General features: G+C 34.7%; 1 pseudogene; it reads left to right on the top strand.

Annotated features, from left to right (window-relative positions):
• Positions 1-12,569, top strand: part of LOC148580996 (uncharacterized) — an 82,199-nt pseudogene continuing 69,630 nt past the window's right edge.

Genomic DNA, 12,569 nt, shown 5'->3' with positions numbered 1-12,569 from the left:
ATGAGGCCTTTCCCACCATCATATTCAAACACTTATATTCTGGTGGCAGTAGACTATGTATCTAAATGGGTAGAGGCAATTGCAACACCCACTAATGATACTAAGACAATGATGAGGTTCCTCCAGAAGTATATCTTTAGCAAGTTCGGTGTCCCTAGAGTACTGATCAGTGATGCAGGCACTCATTTCTGCAATAAACAGCTTGACTCTGCTCTGATCCGATATAGAACTAACCACAAAGTGGCTACTCCATATCATCCACAAATAAATGAGTAGGCTGAAGTCTCAAATAGAGAACTAAAATGAATCCTGGAACGGACTGCAAGTACCCATAGAATGGATTGGGCAAGAAGTCTGGATGATGCTCTGTGGGCATATAGAACTGCATTCAAGACTCCTATAGGGACCTCTCCATACTAGCTTGTGTATGGAAAAGCTTGTCATCTGCCAGTGGAACTGGAACACAAGGCCTACTGGGCAACCAGGTTCCTAAACCTTGATGCTAAGGTAGCTGGAGAGAAAAGATTACTCCAGTTGAATGAGCTGGAGGAGTTCAGACTCAATGCTTTCGAAAATGCTAAAATTTACAAGAAGAAAGCAAAAAGGTGGTATGATAGAAAGCTGTCATCTAGAGTCTTTGAGCCAGGATAGAAGGTTCTGCTGTTTAACTCTAGGCTCAGATTGTCCCTTGGGAAATTGAAATCCCGATGGAAGGGACCATATGTGATTACAAGTGTGTCACCATATAGATATGTAGAGCTTCAGGATATTGACTCTGACAAAAAGTTCATTGTTAATGGACAGAGAGTCAAACATTATCTTGAAGGCAATGTTGAGCAAGAGTGCTCAAAACTGAGACTAAATTAAAAGCTCATTGTCAAGCTATTGACATTAAAGAAGCGCTTATTGGGAGGCAACTCAATGTTATTTAATTATATTTATTTTTTATAGACATTTGTTTTCCATTGCCATGTTATGTTTTCGTTAGGTTGATGATAATGTGGAGTCATAAAAACAGCTGCAGAATTAAAGCAAAATAAAAAATAGCATCAAAAACAGCATACCCTGGAGGACAAGCTTACTGGCATTTAAACACTAGTAAGGATAGCAGAATGGGCGTTTAACGCCCATGCAGGCAGCATTCTGGGCGTTTAACGCCAGAAATGGCAGCATTTTGGGCGTTCAGAAAAACACCCAGTAAAGAAGGATTCCTGGCGTTTAACGCCAGCTAGGGTATCTGGCTGGGCGTTAAACGCCCAAAGAGGCAGTCAAGTAGGCGTTAAATGCTAGAATGGATAGCATTTTAACGCCAGGATGACACAAGGGAGGTAATTTTGTTTCTAATTCGATTTTTTTTTTAATTTTTCATGTTTTAATTCATAATTTTTGCATCAAACATATTTTAAACGTTCATCTTTTAATTTCTATTTTCAAATATTAATAATCTTTCCAATTCTTTTTAATTCTTTTTTTTCAATTCTTTTCAATTTCTTCCAAAACGTTTTCAAACTTACATATCTTTTCAAATTCTTTTTCAACTCTTTTTAATTTTTCTTGTATACAGTAATAAGATTTCATAATTAATTGCATCATTCTTCTTCTACTCCCTTCTATCTTATTTTGCTCAAGGACGAGCAAAGCTTTTAAGTTTCGTGTGGAAAAGCTCAGCTTTTTGCTTTCCATAACCATTAATAGCATCTAAGGCCGGAGAAACCTCTAGGAAGAGGAAAAACAAAGGCAAGGAAGAGACATAGAGGATCACTCCATTGGTTCTTCAAGAGGAAGAAGAAGCCACTATCACTAAGGTGGACCCGTTCCTTAATCTCCTTGTTTATTTTCTTTTCTATTTTCAGTTTTCACTACAAGAATTTGACAAATTAGCGACGAATTTTTGCGAGAAATATGTTTTGTCACTAATCCGTCACTAACTTGCGAGGAATTAGTGACGCACTAACGACAAAATTAATGAGCGGTCACAAAATAACTGAACTTAGAAAAGCGACTGATTAGCGAGAGATTTACGAATAAGTTTGTTTCTCGCAGATTGACTTTTGTGGCTAAAAAAAGAGCGGGAAAAATTTCCTCACTAATTTGTCACAAATTAATTAGCGAGTGACATTGTTCTAGCAAATCAGTCACTTAGGGGTTCAATCGAATAAAAGTAAAGTAACGAGTGAAATTATTGTCACTATTCCATCGCAAGTGTTTGATATACAATTAGCGAGAAACAATTCACACACTAGTTCGTCGCTAAATAAACTTTGTGCGAAATGGCTAATTAGTGAGGAACAACGTTCCTAGCTAATCCGTCATGAAGAATTGAAATGTATTTTGCGATGGATAATTTCCTAGCTAATTTGTCACCAAAGTTTTTATTTTTTAGCGAGCAACTAGTTTATCGCTAATTTGTCGCATAATATTGTAAAATTCAAAATAAGAGTAGCGACAGAAAATAGTCGTCGCTAACTCGTCGCAACAGATAAATCATTTAGCTAAGGAACTGTTCCTCGCTAATTAGTCGCTAAAGTGGAAATATGGATATTGAGCGCCTAGGACCTAAGTAGTGAGAAATTTGCGACCATTTAACAACTGACACAGTTTGTTCGCTGATTTCAAGTCGCTGATTAGCGGGCGAAATACATTTGTCTCTAAGTTGTCGCAAGTTTAATTTAGCGAGCGAGTTGGCAAATGCAATCTTGTCACAAAGTAAAAGCTATATCCTACCTATTTTGTAGCAAATTACTCGCTAATCTCGTTGGAAATCCGTCGCAGAGTTATAACAAATCCAAAACTGATCAAGAAAATTTTATAAGTAACTAGTCGCAATTGAGTCACTAATCAAAAGCTTATTTAGTGAGGAATTAGCGACCGTTTAACAACTGATATACTTTTCTCGCTTATTTCATGTTGTTACTAATTTATTAGAAAAAATATTAGTCCCAAGTTATTACTAATCACTAACCACTATATACATTCATGAAAAATTCATGAAAAAATCATTAAAAAAGTAATACAAATGATTTTAATTTATTTATTTTAAAATAAGATCATTGATATTTACATAAATATTTTCATATTTTTTTTAAAAAAATCTTATCTACCTTATAAAATATTTTTTAAAATTAAAATTCTTTTTAAAAAAATCAAAATGAAAATTTGAAAACAAAAGAAAAAAAAGTAACTCAAGAAACAAAAAAGTATTTAATTTCAAAATTTTAAAATGTATCTATAAGAAATTTTTTTTATTATTTCAAATAAAAAATTGCGTATAAGCATTATTTCTAATGCTTTAAATCAAAATTTGAAAATTTTATTATCGTTACATGAAAAAACTAAAATGAGCCCTATTATATATACTATATATGAGATTTGAGATCTTGTTATATATTGATGCAAGACGTAATCAATACCTATATATATATATATATATATATATATATATATATATATATATATATAATTAAATTTAATAAATAATGCTAACAAACTTGATTTATACATATAATCAAACTTTACAAATAACATTTCAAATTTATAATCATAGCACACATATACAAATGTACACTTGCTATCATAGTTGTAAAAATCGAACCGGATCGACCGGTTCGAGCAAAAAACTAATGAATCGGATCCTAATTCAGTTCGGTTTACTCCTTGAACCGTTTAAGGAAAAAAACCGGTATGATCCAGTAAGAATCGGTGCAAACCGAAAGCAACCTCCACTTGCCTCTCAACCATTGCACTTCTAATTATTATATTTGACAAATACTAATTATATAGTATACAAAAACATCTAATTTAATTTAATTTTTGTTTTTTCTATTTTTCAAATTAATTATATTTTAATTATATACCATTATTAATATAAATATAAATTTCACTAAAAATTTATTAATTTACTTGATCTATTTTAATGCTAGTATTGTGATTAAGGTTATTTGTTTTGATATTAGTGTTAAAATCTATTGATATTATAATTAGATGATATTATAACTAATCTATTAAGAGTAATTGTTCGGTTGCTCGGGTACCGGACAGGTCAAAGTGAAGCTTCAGTTGGTGAGACGAAGAATCGCCTGGTTCCGGGTTACTGGGTTGGAGGTGGAGTAGCTGACGTTCCGAGCTCTTCGTGTGGAGAAGGGGGTATCACCTGCAAAGACACTCCGATGCTCTAGTCAGTCAGGTGTGCAAGCGAAAAATGTATAAAGTGATGTGTGTCGTACCTTGGGGGAGGGGTAGGACCCTCCCCATATATACTGTGTCAGAAGTGGATCCCGTAAGAACAGATCCACCTTCCTCGAAGTTTCCTCTTACAGTTGTAGTGATGAGCTGCCAATGACGCGTGTCCGGGTCGGTGGTTGAGTGGCTCGTACCCGACCGTTCGAGTCGGGTGGTCTATGGGTCGGGTCGGCCCGCGAGCTGTTTGGGTCAAGCCGTTACAGTAATCAAATTAGTTTTATTAATATTTGGGGTTAAGATAATTAATATTCTTGTGTAAATTTTTATAATTGGTTATTTGAAATTAAAACTCAACAATAAAAGTATTATATAATTTAATTTAAGAAATTTGTATTATGATTAAATTACGATTAATTTTATTAAATTGAGTTCTTAGAGATTAATTTATTAAGAATGATTAAATTAATTTTTATAAATACTTTGAGTTTAAGTTAATTAATGTGTATGTACAATTTTTATTATAATTAGTTATTTTATACAAATTAAAATTAAAATTTTGATAGTAAAAAATTATGAAAGATTATAGCATATAATTTGAATAATTGATATTCTCGAATTTAAACTGTATTTTATAAAATTTGATTAGTATATTTATTTTATGATTTAAATTAAAGATAATCATTTGAGTTCATTGATATATTAATAAATAAAATCTTACGTATTTTAAAAATAATTTTTATAATATTATATTTAATTTTTAAATTATTATTTTATCTCAAATATTTTATAAAATTATTATATTACTGGTACATATTTTACTCTAACCTTAAAGTTTTCAAATAAAACCCTAATTCCATTAATCCCTAAATCAAAACAAGCAAAACATACGCAGAAGGGGCAGAAAAGAAACAGGGAAACAGAGAGGGGGAAATGGGAAGAAGAGGAAGGAGAAGAAAGGGACGGGATGGAAGGGAAGGCGCCGGGAAGACCGTCGTCGCCGTCGCCGTCGCCCTCAGATGAAGGTGGATGAGTGACTGAGAGAGAGTCGGACGTGAGGAAGGAGAAGAGAGATTGAGAGAGGGAGACGGAGAGCTCGAGAGTCGAGGAAGGGGAGGAAGGCTGCTCCCGTCATCACCGCCGATTCCGCCTAGACCGCCGCCGTCACCATTGAGGGAGTCACTGCCGCCGAATCCTAACCGTCGCTGCTGTCAGAAGAACGAACCTGGAAGGAGAAGGACGAGGTCCGTTCTCGCACTGTCCTGCTCCGCCGCCGCCGCTGCCATCGATTGGGGTCACACCGTTGCTGTTGCGCCCTGTTTTCGTTGATAGAGCCACTGTTGAGAGTCTGTCGTCAGAGAAGCATCGTCGGCGTTGCTGCTGTAAACTATTTCAGCTACTGCCCTGGTATTGCTCGGTCACCACAGCCTCCTTTGTCCTTGTCTCTGAATTCTGTACCATTCACGACCTATTTTGATTATTGTTATTCTTGCTTGCCGCTTCTGCCTTCGTCGAAGGGAGTGAGAACGCCGTCAAACAGAATGTGAGAAGGGAGAGGAGTTGTGTTCTTTAGCTGTCGCCGTCGTTGCCGAAACCAAGACAAATTTACCGGTAACTCTGCTGTTTCCATTCTTGAATTTGCGCTACTTCCATTTTGTTCCTTAGTCTTTTTCTGTTCTGGTAAGGAAAACCCATGTCTCTGTTTAACACTCCTGCTCTGCCTTCTCTGTTTGCTGATGGAACTATCATAGGAGATAGTGTTGATGATAATAAAGAACTGTTAGAGTTGTTGCTGCTGCTGCTAGTTTGGTTCGAGTCTGTTGCTGCTACAAACTAAAACAAAAGAGGGGTTTGCTGCGCTTAATTATCAAATTTCGGCTAATCGAGGTAGGGGGTTTAATTTAAACGGTTTTAATTTAAGAATGCCGACAAAGTTTATTGGATAACTGCAAATAGGTATAATAGTTGTGAGTGATTGATTGATTATATGAATGTTGAATTGTGGCTGAGATTGTGATTGGAATGATTGAGATTTTGGTTGGAACTTTGATTGAATTCGTTGATTTTGTCAAATTGATCATGCGTGGTTTATGAATTGTTTGATGAGGGATTGTTGTGAATTCTGTATTTTGATGGATTAAATTGAAATTTTTGTTATTAAACTGGTTATATGATTATTGTAATGGACTTAGTTGGTGATTGATTGGAGTTGGGTTTAGAGAATATTTGGAGGAATGAATCTTGAAATGTTGAATTGATTGTTGAGAATCTGAGTTTTGAAATTAAATGGAAACTTTGGAAGTAAATCGGATATTCAACAGTAATCGAAATGATAAGAGAGTAAAAGCTAAGTAAACTAGGATGAAATTCGTTGTTGGAATTTAATTTTGAGAAGTTTGAATTAACTGGAGAATTAGTTGTGATTTTCAAAATTAAACTGAAAAATCTGATTTCCTGCATTATCTTTAAATGAAATCGGTAACTTTGAAAAGTTATAACTAATTCCGTGATGATCGGAATTGTGTGAGACCAAGTCTGGATTAAGCTTGGGTATATAAGGAGCTGGACTGGGGAATTTAAGACATTTTTTTTAAGTATATGATTTATGGTGAATTTTTGAGTTATGGTTGTGGAATCTGATTTTTACTGCAGAATATTTAGAACAGCAGTAACTTGTTGGCTCTGCTGTGAGTGTTTCGAATTGAATTTTGAAATGGAACCAATTTTAAATGAAACTTTGGTCCTATTATTTTAATGCCGTAAAATTTCAGAACGGTTGGACTTGTAGTTTTAAAGATATGAATTTTTGAAAGATGATGCATTATGCAGTAAAAGCCAGATTCTGTTTCCTTAAATCAGTAACTTTGAGAGTTTATAACTTTGGATTCTGGATAGATATTGAGATGGAACCAATTGGAGGTGAAATTTAAGTATGTTTAGCATATGTGATTTAAATTTCAGGGCTGTCAATGTTTTAATGAGTAAGTTATGAGATTTGGAAGAGGATATGTTCATTAACTTTTAAAACAGAATTCTGCAGAAAATTACTTAACTTCTAAGTTATATAACTCCTTTATTAAAAATGATATTGATCTGGAACCAATTGGAAAAGAAACCTGGATCAGTGAAGTCGAACCACATTAATTTTTAAGATCGTTGGATTTAACTTGGATTTTATATTGAATTTTGAATATCACATGCTGCTGTTTTCTGATTTAAAGACACTGCAGAGCAGTCACGGTTTTGCTTCTATTCCCGAAGTTAGAGTAAGCAAAAAATTATGATTTTTCATTTAATAGAAAGCTTAATCCGAGACGGTCGTATGGATATAGAGTTTGTGTAATTCCGAATTTATTTGATATTTTAAAAACAAAATTGAAATTAGGCTGCCAATGTTGTTTTGGTAACTACCCTGGGTATAGGGTTTAAAAATTGATTTTTACACTATTATCAAGTATTTTGAGAATATATTGTTGTGGTACTTGCTGATAAAAGGTTGGTGAAATGTTGAGAAAGAGGAAACCCGTATGGGTGGCTAAGTTATATTTTTAGAGGAGGTTATGTTCGAATTTTTATAAAAGTATAAGGTTGTAATTAAAACGAATATTTAAGACTTGTTTAAAGACGATAATTTTGCTGATTCTTTTGAGAAAAGATTATTTGGTTTATGAGGTTGTTGGCAAGGGCGTGGAAAGAAGGTTAACATCCTCTATTGATTTAGTTGGTTGAACTTGCACAAATTACTACTGTAGAGTGATGTTATTGAACCTGTTTTCTGATGCAATCTCTTTTAATGGGAATCAATTGTTTGATTTTTGGTCAGTATTAAATAGTCAATTATTGTACTCTCTTTTTTCAACGTCTCTTATCAATTATTCAGCTATTTGCTGGCTCATGCTATTTTCGACTCACCCTGTTCTCTTCTGTTGAGAGGAGCTGAAAATGAATCCTGTTTGTGTTTCTTGGTAAAGTTTCTACTTTAATTTCTCATCTTGCTTTCTTCTATTTGATTCTGTTGTTTATCTTGATTAATTTTTTTTGCGTGCAAACAAGAATCACATGATGTTGTGTAGTGTAGTGCAGTGGCTTTGATTTTGACTGCTGTTGGATTCTTTATAATTATAAAAATTCTTTTCTTTTATTTTTTGTTGAATTTCTTGCTACTTCTTTGGTGATCATCTTCTATAAATCCATTTATGGAATTTTTTATCATGGGTTAGTTTGGCTTATAGTTCTATGACCTCATGTATGGACACAAAATTTTCCATTTTTCTATTGATTCATGTTACTTTTCCGTAATCTGCAGAACTGATGAGGTAATCAACACTCAATTGATGGTTTCTCGGTAAATTCTCCAAAAATGGGTCAAGTATTTTTCTCCATATTTCAGCTGGAAACAAAGAGGTTGTTATGGCTTATTGGCATTACATTTGCAGTATGTAAATTAAATTATTAGTTTTATTATAGAATTATAATTTTTTAAATTATAATTATAGCATGTAAAGAATTTATGTAAATCAATAAAAAAATCAATTCTTTTTATACTTTCTTATTTTCTCCCTTCAAAAGCGTGGCTATATCTCCTATTGGCACGCTTTCGAAGTGTAGCTAACACTAACTCAATTGGCACGTTTCTAAAAAAGCGTGGTGAAAAGATATTGCTATACTTTTTGCATATTTGGAATGCTTTAAAAGCATAGCAAAACCCAGTTTTTTTGGTAGTGCGAGATACTTATCGATTTGTTACTAGTTTAAAAGGAATTTGCGATGACATTTTGCGATAGTATTACAACTAATTGACTACAGATTATTTCCTAGCAAATTAGCGACTATTTCGTAACTTTACTTTCTCATTTCGAATAGCTTTGGTTTAGCGACAAAATTCCTACAAATTTGATTAAGAATTTTTAAAGATTAGCTATAAATTTGCTACAAAATGTGACAGAGTTGCGATCATATTAGCGGACAACTTGCAACGAGTTAGGTTCGGAAAAATTCCTCTCGAATTAGCGTCAACTAATCATTCCATTTTGTCTACGAAGTTAGCTTGCATTTAGCGATGAGTCTGTTGCAGTAGAGTTTGTCGCTAATTAGCGACTACCGTTTAGTCTATTTCTTCTATGGAATTAGCTTTTACTTTAGTGATGGATTTGCGACTATCTATTCGGTAGCAAAAAAACTTTCCGATGAATTAGCGACTGTTGTGTTTGCCTCACTGATTTGCGACTTGTAATCAGCGAGGAAAGCATTAGTAGCTAGGCGGTAGCTAATCCGTCACAAATTATATTTTGCGTCGGATTAGCGACGATTTTACGACTCGTTTTGTGGTAGCTAATCGGCCATATTCTTGTAGTGTTTTATGCTATATTTTGACTATGTTTGTGTCTTCATTACATGATCATTAGTGTTTAGTGTCTATGTCTTAAAGCTATGAATGTTCCATGAATCTTTCACCTTTCTTAAATGAAAAATATTTTCTGAAAAAAAAAAAGAAGTACATGAATTTCGAATGCTATCTTGAAAATAGTTTAATTATTTTGATGTGGCGGCAATACTTTTTGTTTTCTGAATGAATGCTTGAACAGTGCATATTTTTTATAGTGAAGTTTATGAATGTTAAAATTGTTGGCTCTTGAAAGAATAATGAAAAAAGAGAAATTTTATTGATAATCTGAAAAATCATAAACTTGATTCTTGAAGCAAGAAAAAGCAGTGAAAAACACAAAGCTTGCGAAAAAAAAGAGGCGAAAAATAAAGAAAAAGAAAGAAAAAGAAAAAGCAAGCAAAAAAAGCCAATAGCTCTTTAAACTAAAAGGCAAGGGTAAAAAGGATCCAAGGCTTTGAGCATTAATGGATAGGAGGGCCCAAAGGAATAAAATCCTGGCCTAAGCGGCTAAATCAAGCTGTCCCTAACCATGTGCTTGTGTCATGAAGGTCCAAATGAAAAGCTTGAGACTGAGTGGTTAAAGTCGTGATCCAAAGCAAAAAGAATGTGCTAAGAACTCTGGGCACCTCTAACTGGGGACTCTAGCAAAGCTAAGTCACAATCTGAAAAGGTTCACCCAGTTATGTGTTGTGGCATTTATGTATCCGGTGGTAATACTGGAAAACAAGATGCTTAGGGTCACGGCCAAGACTCATAAAGTAGCTTTGTTCAAGAATTAACATACTAAACTAGGAGAATCAATAACACTATCTGAATTTTGAGTTCCTATGCATGCCAATCATTCTGAACTTCAAACAATAAAGTGAGATGCCAAAACTGTTCAGAAGCAAAAAGCTACTAGTCCCGCTCATCTAATTGAAACTAAGCTTCATTGATATTTTGAAATTTATTGTATATTATATTCTTTTTATCTATTTTGTTTTTTGTTGCTTGGGGACAAGAAACAATTTAAGTTTGGTGTTGTGATGAGCGGATAATTTATACGCTTTTTGGCATTGTTTTTAGGTAGTTTTTAGTATATTTTAGTTACTTTTTATTATATTTTTATTAGTTTTTATGCAAAAATCACATATCTGGACTTTACTATGAGTTTGTGTATTTTTCTGTAATTTCAGGTATTTTCTGGCTGAAATTGAGGGACCTGAGCAAAAATTTGATTCAGAGGCTGAGAAAGGACTGCAGATGCGGTTGGATTCTGACCCTCCTACACTCGAAGTGGATTTTCTGGAGCTATAGAAGCCCAATTGGTGCGCTCTCAATTGCGTTAGAAAGTAGACATCTTGGGCTTTCCAGAAATATATAATAGTTTATACTTTGCCGGAGATTTGATGGCTCAAACTGGCGTTAAACGCCAACCAGAGACCCTTTTCTGGCGTAAAACACCAGAACTGGCACACTTCTTGGCGTTAAACGCCCATTTTGGCACTCAGGGTGGCGTTTAACTCCAATTTGAGGCATATGCACGTGGAAGCTTGAAAGCTCAGTCCAAACACTCACCAAGTGGGCCCCGGAAGTGGAATTCCGCACTATCTACACATACTTACTCATTTTCTATAAACCTAAGTTACTAGTTTATATAAAAACTACTTTTAGAGATTCATTTAGCAAATCATGACATTTTACATCTCATATTGTATCTTCTACAGCATGAGTCTCTAAACCACATAGGTAGGGGTGAGGAGCTCTGCTGTGTTTCAATGGATTAATGCAATTACTATTGTTTTCTATTCAATTACGCTTGCTTCTGTTCTAAGATACTCACTCGTACTTCAATATAAAGAATATGATGATCCATGACATTCATCATTATTCTCAACTTTATGAATGCGTCCCTGACAACCACTCCCATTCTATCTGAGCTCAACGTAGTCATTGGGCGACAGCTTGAGTGTGTATCTCTTGGGTCTCTGATCCACGGATTCAACTTGCCTCTCCTGACAACAGAGCATTCGAATCCGTGAGATTAGAACCTTCGTGGTAGAGGCTAGAACCAATTGGCAGCATTCTTGAGATCTGAAAAGTCTAAACCTTGTCTGTAGTATTCCGAGTAGGATCTGGAACGGGATAACTGTGACGAGCTTCAAACTCACGAATGTTGGGCGTAGTGACAGTGTACAAAAGGATAGAGAGATCCTATTCTGACAAAAGTGAGAACCGACAGATGATTAGCCGTGCGGTAGTTGTACCTGGTATTTTTCATCCGAGACGAGAGATCCGACAGTTGATTAGTCGTACAGAAACCGTGCCTGGTATTTTTCATCCGAGAGGATGGATGGTAGCCATTGACAACGGTGATCCACCAACATACAGCTTGTCATTGAAGGAAGCCATGCGTGTTTAGAGAATAAGACAGTAGGAAAGTAGAGATTCAGACGACAGAGCATCTCCGGAACCTCAACCTGTTCCTCATTACTGAATCACAAGTAACCCTCAATTCATGTTATTTACTTTTCATGAACAAAAAATTATTTTGATCACTAATCTCCTAACTAAGATTTACAAGATAACCATAGCTTGCTTCAAGCCGACAATCTCCGTGGGATCGACCCTTACTCACGTAAGGTATTACTTGGACGACTCAATGCACTTGCTGGTTAGTTGTGCGGAGTTGCAAGGGTGTGATTGCAATTCCGTGCACCAGTTAGCAATGAGTATTTTATTTTTTGTGATTTTTGCAATGTATACATGTTTGTGGATGATATTTGTCTGCTTTTGTTATTTTGATCCTATTTTTTTGAACCAGAGTCCTTGTTAGGGTTTGTTTTAGTTCCTATGTTACTGGGTGCAAGGATATCTATATATGCTCTATTTTCAATGCTTGATAAATAGGTTTACGTGTGTGTGTGTGTGTGTGTGTGTAAATTTTTTATGACATCTGTTAACTTTGTTGCTGAATTGTAAATATGTTGAGAATTTTGTGTGTGATTGTCTTTATACCAATTTTGTT

The sequence above is a fragment of the Arachis ipaensis genome, chromosome B10, assembly GCF_059453495.1.
Source record: "Arachis ipaensis isolate K30076 ecotype BB chromosome B10, ASM5945349v1, whole genome shotgun sequence".
NCBI classification, from domain to species: domain Eukaryota; kingdom Viridiplantae; phylum Streptophyta; class Magnoliopsida; order Fabales; family Fabaceae; genus Arachis; species Arachis ipaensis.
This window is presented reverse-complemented; position numbering and strand designations above follow the sequence as displayed.